The following is an 8778-nucleotide window of genomic DNA, read 5'->3' as shown; positions in this document are numbered from 1 at the left end:
ACATACACACAAGTGGCTGGCCAAACACTAGATCAACACAAACAGTGAATAAACAGTGAGAATCTGCTGGTCTGAGCCCCCAAAACACACAAGTGGCTGGCCAAACACTAGATCAACACAAACAGTGAATAAACAGTGGGAATCTGCTGGTCTGAGCCCCCAAAACACACAACTGGCTGGCCAAACACTAGATCAACACAAACAGTGGATAAACAGTGGGAATCTGCTGGTCTGAATCCCCTACATAGACACAAGTGGCTGGCCAAACACTAGATCAACACAAACAGTGGATAAATAGTAGGAATCTGCTGGTCTGAGCCCCCAAAACACACAAGTGGCTGGCCAAACACTGCATCAACACAAACAGTGGATAAACAGTGGGAATCTGCTGGTCTGAGTCCCCTACATACACACAAGTGGCTGGCCAAACACTAGATCAACACAAACAGTGAATAAACAGTGGGAATCTGCTGGTCTGAGCCCCCAAAACACACAAGTGGCTGGCCAAACACTAAATCAACACAAACAGTGAATAAACACTGGGAATCTGCTGGTCTGAGCCCCCAAAACACACAAGTGGCTGGCCAGACACTGCATCAACACAAACAGTGAATAAACACTGGGAATCTGCTGGTCTGAGCCCCCAAAACACACAAGTGGCTGGCCAGACACTGCATCAACACAAACAGTGAATAAACAGTGGGAATCTGCTGGTCTGAGCCCCCAAAACACACTAGTGGCTGGCCAGACACTGCATAGGCACAGATGGGAGCTGGTTTGGCCTGACAGCACCCTCCAGTATTCATGTAAATTCTGGCTACCATTTGCAATTCTATTTTGGGGAGCCACACCTCAGAGAGTCTCTTTTATTGAAGTTTTGTCCCCCCCACGGCTGGCTGGCCTACATAACAAAATAAATAGATAATGTTTTTTTTTGTCAGTTAGAGGACTTTTTCATCTCTACCTGTTGAAATAAGATTATCTCGGAAAGTTTAAAAATGATGCATTACTACTACTACTTACCCTGAACAATACCTCATCCTCAGCATCAGAGGACGGCCCCTCCCCCTCCTCACTGACTAACTGTTGTTGTTGTTGCAGTTGTTGTTGTAACAGAATCAACCTCTTCCTCTCCCTCTCTCTCTGACGTGCCTCCCTCCTGGCCTCCCTCTCTCTCCTCCTCCTCTCCTTCCTCTCCCTCCTCTCTTGCTTCTCTCTCTCTCTCTTGCTGCTGCTGCAATCTCTGGGTCCACCATGTCCTCGTTGATCCTCGGGATTTGCTGCAAAAGGAGGGAGAGAGTGAGTGAGTGGAAGTGGGAGAGAGGATGAGAGAGAAGGGTAAAACTATTATTGTAAGAGAGAGAGAGAGAGAGAGAGAGAGAGAGAGAGAGAGAGAGAGAGAGAGAGAGAGAGAGAGAGAGAGAGAGAGAGAGAGAGAGAGAGAGAGAAATATGTAGCAGTAATAATAATAATAATAATAATAATAATAATAATAATAATAATAATAATAATAATAATAATAATAATAATAATAATAATAATATCAAACATTCTCTCTCTCTCTCTCTCTCTCTCTCTCTCTCTCTCTCTCTCTCTCTCTCTCTCTCTCTCTCTCTCTCTCTCTCTCTCTCTCTCTCTCTCTCTCTCTCTCTCTCTCTCTCTCTCTCTCTCTAGTGCAACCTACACTCATAAACTATTTCTTGCCCCAAAAAAGCTAATTTGGAATAAGACAAACAGTAACAAGTCCGAACATAGCAGTGGATCTTAAACTCCTAGAAACTGGAGACATTACTGTATTCCAGACCTTGGCGTTTGTATACAAAGCTCTTAATACAAACACAAGAGACACGGGCTCATGATATTCAGTTAAGACAGACAGGTAACTTGAGGACACCCTTCTGCTGAACCTCCCGTGCCCAACAGAGTGTCGTCTCACGAGGAACCAAGCACTGGACCCGGCTCTCGGACACAGTTAAAAACAAACCATTACATTCCTTTAAATTACTGATAAAACAACACTTAACAAGTAATTATTCATTGTATTTATTAGTTTTCAAATTGTAATCAGCTCTACTATTATAAACATATGTAATTGTTTGTAATTTGTAATAGTTATTATTATTATTATTATTATTATTATTTACTTTTGTTATTGATATAATTCTTTTATGCATGTATCTATAATTTGATTGGGTTAAAGTTATGAATTACTTACTAAATAATTATGTACTGTCTTTTTCTTTTTTTTTTCATGATAGCTGAATAAAACACTGGTCTTAAACCTTAGTGTAAAATATTCATTAGTCCACAAAGACCTTGTGCTCCATGGACTGGCCATCACATATCAGAATGTCTATATACCAGTCTGTCTGTATATATTAACACCAATATATATCATTTAATCAATCAATCACTCTGTAAGGAAAATATAGACAAATAAATACAATAACAACAGATGTATATACACTCTCTCTCTCTCTCACCTGCTGAGGAGGGAGATAAGCCAAGCCACAGCTAACCCAGGTGTGTGTGGCCCACCTCCACCTCCCATCACCCCCGCTGGCAGCACCGCAGGGGGGCAGGAGGGGGTGAGGGATGACTGGGCAGGGGTCACAGGGAGAGGGGTGGCTGGGGCAGGGGTCTGGGGCTGGGGTCGGGGGAAAGCCTGGGACTCCGACCACTTGCATGACCCGACCAACTCCAACGACTTCTGCCCCTAATACCTGCGTGTTGTCAGCTGGAACAACCTGAGAGGAAGGAGGTGCTCAGAAGTAGTAGTAGTAGTAGTAGTAGTAGTAGTAGTAGTAGTAGTAGTAGTAAGATTGATTTTCTATCTCTGTCTCTCCTTTCTGTATGTAAAAAACTTTCTCTCTCTCTCTCTCTCTCTCTCTCTCTCTCTCTCACCTGTATGACATTCCCTGCCTGCACTATCATGGGGAAGTGGGGCTGCGGGGCTGAGGCATCTTGGGGCAACACCTGAAGCATGTTCCCCATTTGAATAACCCTTGTTGTGGCGGTGGTGGCAGTGGTGGTGGTGGCGTCAGTCCCCTCGGCTGCATCGTAAGGTACTGGAACTGTTGGGAGGAGGGGGGTTAGTTTGGGCGGCCACGCCCCGGGGACTTAGCCTTGGGAGGAGAGCGTGCCCAAAGGGGGGCAGGGACCGGTTCTTGTAGGGGCTGCGGGCACACGCGGGAGGGCGGCCCTGGGGAGAAAGCTACTAGATTCGTTCAAAGCATATCTAAACCTAACAGAACACTATTTACAAATAAACCCACCTGTTATAATTAGCTTGTGCAACAGTTTGAGGGCGAAGGTAAGGAGTGAGGAGCCACTGCTTACAGGGATAGCCACTGTCCCCGGGAAGGTAGCATCCTGCAGGTACATGTTGTTCCTCAAACATCAGTTTGAGTGCTGACTTATCTAGTATTCTTGCATCGTTGACTGAGCCAGGCCACCTTGCCACAATGTCAAGAATCTTATAGTGAGCATCAAATACTACTTGCACATTTATGCTGTGATAGCGTTTCCTGTTCACATATACATGTTCATCGACATGAGGAGACACAATTCTTATATGAGTGCCATCAATCACTCCCACAACACCGGAAACTGAGTTACTTGCATGAACTCTGCCTGTTTTTGCTGCACTTCACGCTGGGTGTGAGGGAAAGCCACGAACTGGCAGATTACTTCTGGGTCAGCCAGTGCATCAATCGTCTGTGATATTGCACGGCTGATAGTGGGCTGCGTTGTTCCAAAATCATCACAACTGCACTGTTGCATTTTTCCTGTGGCTAAATATCGTAATGTGATGGCCACCATCTCAGGGGTCAAGGCTCTATTTCTTTCAGTTTTACTTTGCAGCTTGTCTCTCACTATATCAGTCACTGCAACAATACCAGCACGGTCCAATCTGAATCTTTTCAGTAACTCAGCATCGTCGTACTCAGCGAAAATATCTCTTCTCACTCTGTAGGTGCGCCGCTGACGTTGTTGTGCCGCCTTCCTGCTAACGGCTGGGTTCATCATGCTCTAAATAAAATTTCCACCTACCTTTAATAATCTGCTGGAGGTAACTTGTGGAAAGAGAAAGAAAAGTGCATTTATTTTTATGCAATAATATTTTTAATTTTTGAACTTGAAAATGCAATATACTTTAATTCAGAGATTTAAAAAGTGAACATACGTTTTAACCCAGCGGGGTGCTGTAAACAGTACGTTGGCGGTTCACACCAGTTCAGAAGTAAGGTATCTTAAATTGCACTCGACAATGTTGTGAATACTTTAAAATGCTTGAAGCCATACTTGATGCCTTCCATAACGTGTAAAGTAAGAAGTTAGCCTGTGTTAAAAAAGTGGTGATCCCTGCAGATTACCAAGGCATCCAGTCTCCCAGCAAGTGCCAAGAGGCATTCATTCAATGCTCCGCTGACACCAATTTGCCCAAAGGTATGCATTATATGTGGAAAGTACATTACGTACGGTGTAGAGGTGGTTGTCTAGTGATATAAATGGTAAGGTGGTGGTGCTGGTGATTGTGATGGTACTACACTGTTATTACCGTATGTCAGTATATTGAGGCTTGATATCACTTTTATTAATGTGCCAGTATTTCATTACCTATCTTATGAAATAACACTAGCTCTTGATATATTCTTTTCTACAAACCTTTAACAATAATTGAAAGGTTTTTTTTAAATTGAATTCAATGCCTTTTCTTATTGATGAAAATAGGAAATAATTATGGCTACCACTGGCTAGACACGCCATACCTTGCCTTGAGTTTAGGTATGGTTAGGTTAGGTTTGATATGGTTGGGTGTAGTTAGGTTAGTTTTGGGTATGGTTAGGTTACAGCAAGTACAGTTAGGTTAGTTTTGGGTGTAGTTAGGTTTGGATGTGGTTAAGTTAGTTTAGGTATGGTTTAGATTACAGCAGGGTATGGTTATGGTTAGTTTTGGTGTGGTCAAGTTAGTTTAGGTATGGTTAGGTTACAGCAGGTATGGTTAGGTTAGTTTTGGTGTTGTTAAGTTAGTTTAGGTAATGGTTAGAACCTTGGACAAATAAATGAGGAACATCACTGAACCAAAAGATTTTTATTTATTTATTTATTTATTTATTTTATTTATTTATTTATATATTTAATTTTCTTTTAATATTTCAATGAAAATTAGCAGTATTACTTATATCTGTCAACTTTCCAAGAGGGTTAGAGAATGCCTCAAGCCATTTGTAAGATAAGATTACACGTAAATTGCTTGGTTTAAGAGAAACTGGCATGTTAGTAAAATGAATCTTTACTGTCATGTGAATGAATATTTATAAATGCAAAAAGTTTAAATCTCCAAGAACAACCTGTGTTTTACAGTAATGTGGGTAGCCCACATGGGACCCATAAAGTAGCCCACAAAACACCCACATGCCTCCCATTATCCAATGTTGGCTGGGTATATATATATATATATATATATATATATATATATATATATATATATATATATATATATATATATATATATATGAGGAGGCAGTAGACATCTGCCTAAATGATAATTACTACCAGTGAGGTCTAAAGCACTGTTCAGGGGGTGCTGTGAACTTATCATTAAACCCAGCTGTGACCTCGCTGAACGTTTCCCTTTGTGTCTCACAACACAAGGGGGCAGTCATAGCCTGCCCTCTAAAGACAACTCTCTTCCTCCACACAAAACTACAAGCACCTAATAACACACACACCCTTCACTCAAAAATTTTAAAATCATCGTGGCGACTCCTACACCAGCCTCGTAGTCCCCATCTGGGGAGGGGACCATAAATGTCCCCAGGTCAGACTGCCTTTCTGTCAAAGACCCTAAGTGTCTTGACACCCCCCTCAACTTTTTCTTCATTAACTTCTGCAACATTCGCAGTCAAAGATCTAATTTTCAATCTGTAGAACACCACCTCTCCTCTTCTAAACCTCATCTTCTTTTCCTCACTGAAACTCAGGTGTCTGAGGCAACTGACAGTAGCTCCTTTTCTGTTCCCTCTTACTTTCTCTATCCTCATTTTCAGTCCAAAGCTGGATGCTGCGTTTATGTGCGCAATGATTTAACCTGCTCTCGTGCCCACGCTCTTGAATCTTCTGAGTTTTCCACCATCTGGCTACGACTACAGAGTCACTCTCATACTAAATTTATCTGTGCTGTATACCTCTCACCTAACTCCTCTGATTATAAGAAATTCTTTAACTACTTAACTTCCAAAGTGGAGCACATTCTGACCCTCTTCCCTTTTGCAGAGATCTCCATTCTTGGAGACTTCAATGTTCACCACCAGCTTTGGCTTTCCTCTCCCTTCACTGACCATCCTGGTGAACTAGCCTACAACTTTGCTATCCTCCATGACCTAGAGCAATTGGTGCAACACCCTACTCGTATTCCTGACTGTCTTGGAGATACACCCAACATTCTTGACCTTTTCCCCCAGCCTCAGCCCCAGCCCCAGCCTTTTCATCCCAGCCTCTCCCAGTGCATCCTAGCCTCTCCCAGTCCATCCCAGCCTCTCTCAGTGCATTCCAGCCTCTCCCAGTCCATCCCAGCCTCTCCCAGTCCATCCCAGCCTCTCTCAGTGCATTCCAGCCTCTCCCAGTCCATCCCAGCCTCTCCCAGTGCATCCTAGACTCTCCCAGTCCATCCCAGCCTCTCCCAGTGCATTTCAGTCCATCCCAGCCTCTCTCAGTGCATTCCAGCCTCTCCCAGTCCATCCCAGCCTCTCCCAGTCCATCCCAGCCTCTCCCAGTGCATCCTAGCTTCTCCCAGTCCATCCCAGCCTCTCTCAGTGCATTCCAGCCTCTCCCAGTCCATCCCAGCCTCTCCCAGTCCATCCCAGCCTCTCTCAGTGCATTCCAGCCTCTCCCAGTCCATCCCAGCCTCTCCCAGTGATAATAAAGCAATTTGGATTTAGGAGAGGGAGATTGTGTTACAAACTTACTGAGTTACACTTAGATCTATAGAAAACTGTTATCAAATGGCATATAACTTATAATTTATTATGGCATATAACAGATTATTATTACAGATGCCATTTCTTAAAGAAATGGCATCTGTTTTTTTTTTTTTTTTTTATTCTCTTTCTCTCTCTCCCTCCCTAAGGCAGTGCTCCTCTTACAAAGGAAAAATAAATAATTAAATAAAATAATTAATTTACAAATCAAGGGCTGGATTTGTGTCTGTGGAGGCCTGTGAGCAGCCTGAGTGTGGAGGCCATCTACCTGAAATATTTATATTAATATTTTTGTATCTGTATTCCATGCAGTTTTTAATACATATAATATATTATAGTGAAAGGAACATATTTATTTAGTGTAAATGAAACAAGTGGTTATTTTGATAGTAATAAAAAAAATATTTAGTTCATAGAAAACTAGTGTTTGATTAATTTAAGTTTCTTTCACTTACAGAATATTTATGTGGGAGACTCCTCAGATTGTGGAGACCCCAGATTGTGGAGGCTCCTGGGCAGCTGGTCTTTTTGTGGACTCCTAAATCTGGCACTGAACAAAATTCTCTCTCTCTCTCTCTCTCTCTCTCTCTCTCTCTCTCTCTCTCTCTCTCTCTCATCTCTCTCTCTCTCTCTCTCTCTCTCTCTCTCTCTCTCTCTCTCTCTCTCTCTCTCTCTCTCTCTCTCTCTCTCTCTCTCTCTCTCTCTCTCTCTCTCTCTCTCTCTCTCTCTCTCTCTCTCTCTCTCTCTCTCTCTCTCTCTCTCTCTCTCTCTCTCTCTCTCTCTCTCTCTCTCTCTCTCTCTCTCTCTCTCTCTCTCTCCTCAACTCTCAGCCACTGGATGGTATATCAGTTCACACAGCAAGAAGCCAAGGACCCACCGAGGCTGTCACTTGGAAGAGGTCATTGTTGTTGCATCCAGCATCCCAGCCTGACTGCCTAGACAGGTCCCGCAGGTTGCTGAATGGCAGAGGTGCAGGCTGCTCCACAGCAAAATGTGAGACCAGTGTGGCAGAGTATGATGTGTACACAATGAGGGACACACTGTAGCCAACCCAGTAGATTACCCGTGCTGCACTGCTGATTGGGTAGGTGTTGGAGCCTGCAGGAGGAAGAGGAGGAGGGAAAGATGCCATGAAAAGGCAATTTTAAGACATGGAGGATGATACAAAGGCAATTTAAAATCTTTGAAAGTAACACATCTTTTTAAATTAAAAAATGTAGAAAAGACCATTTTAAAATGTTTCAGAGATGAAAATGCAATTTAAGAGTTTTCTCATCATTTCTAAAAGATTTATATCTCATATCTTACTAAGAAAACTGTTGATATCATCATATGAAGAGAACTACTGATAAAATTAAATACATTACTTGATATCCATATCAGTCATATTAACACCACTTGCTTATATTGCTCATGCCAGAACTAATTCAAGTTAATATCAGCTCAATTATGAAAATACACCAGGTATCATGTAAAGTTTCCCAGTTTTAAATCTATCCTTTAATAACTGTCTTTCTGTATTCCCATCTTATCAAACATTAAACACCACTACCCTTGCATTCAACTTAGTCTCATACCCCAACAGGTCCTCACCCTGCTGTAGGAGGGCTGGCAACATGTACCAGCCATCTTACCAAACACTAAATGCTCCAACACTTGAACTGACCAGTCTTACACCTCAACAGGTCCTCACCTTGTTGTAGGAGAGCTGACAACATGTACCAGCCAGCAGCAACTCCCATGCTAACAGGCTTCTCCCCCCGTGGGTATGTAGCACCTCTGGAGTCGCTCGATG

The 8778-nt window shown here is 42.7% G+C and overlaps 2 long non-coding RNA genes across 2 annotated transcripts in view; one reads left to right on the top strand and one right to left on the bottom strand.

Annotated features, from left to right (window-relative positions):
- LOC135089361 (uncharacterized) overlaps nucleotides 1-4034 on the bottom strand; it is a 9562-nt gene extending 5528 nt beyond the window's left edge. The window contains exons 1-4 of the long non-coding RNA XR_010261477.1: nucleotides 3276-4034; nucleotides 2905-3074; nucleotides 2484-2747; nucleotides 1024-1280 (exon numbers count right to left, since the gene is read on the bottom strand). This is a non-coding gene — a long non-coding RNA (uncharacterized LOC135089361). The remainder of the gene's footprint in view (nucleotides 1-1023; nucleotides 1281-2483; nucleotides 2748-2904; nucleotides 3075-3275) is intronic.
- Nucleotides 4035-4199: 165 nt separating this feature from the next.
- Nucleotides 4200-8746, top strand: LOC135089363 (uncharacterized). Its single transcript, XR_010261483.1, has 4 exons — nucleotides 4200-4243; nucleotides 4372-4449; nucleotides 7441-8067; nucleotides 8669-8746. It is a non-coding gene; the product is annotated as an uncharacterized LOC135089363 (long non-coding RNA).
- Nucleotides 8747-8778: the final 32 nt, after the last annotated feature.

This window comes from Scylla paramamosain, chromosome 32 (genome assembly GCF_035594125.1).
Source record: "Scylla paramamosain isolate STU-SP2022 chromosome 32, ASM3559412v1, whole genome shotgun sequence".
In the NCBI taxonomy this organism is placed as follows: Eukaryota; Metazoa; Arthropoda; class Malacostraca; order Decapoda; family Portunidae; genus Scylla; species Scylla paramamosain.
The sequence above is the reverse complement of the archived record's forward strand: the minus strand, read 5'-3'. Positions and strand labels throughout refer to the sequence as shown.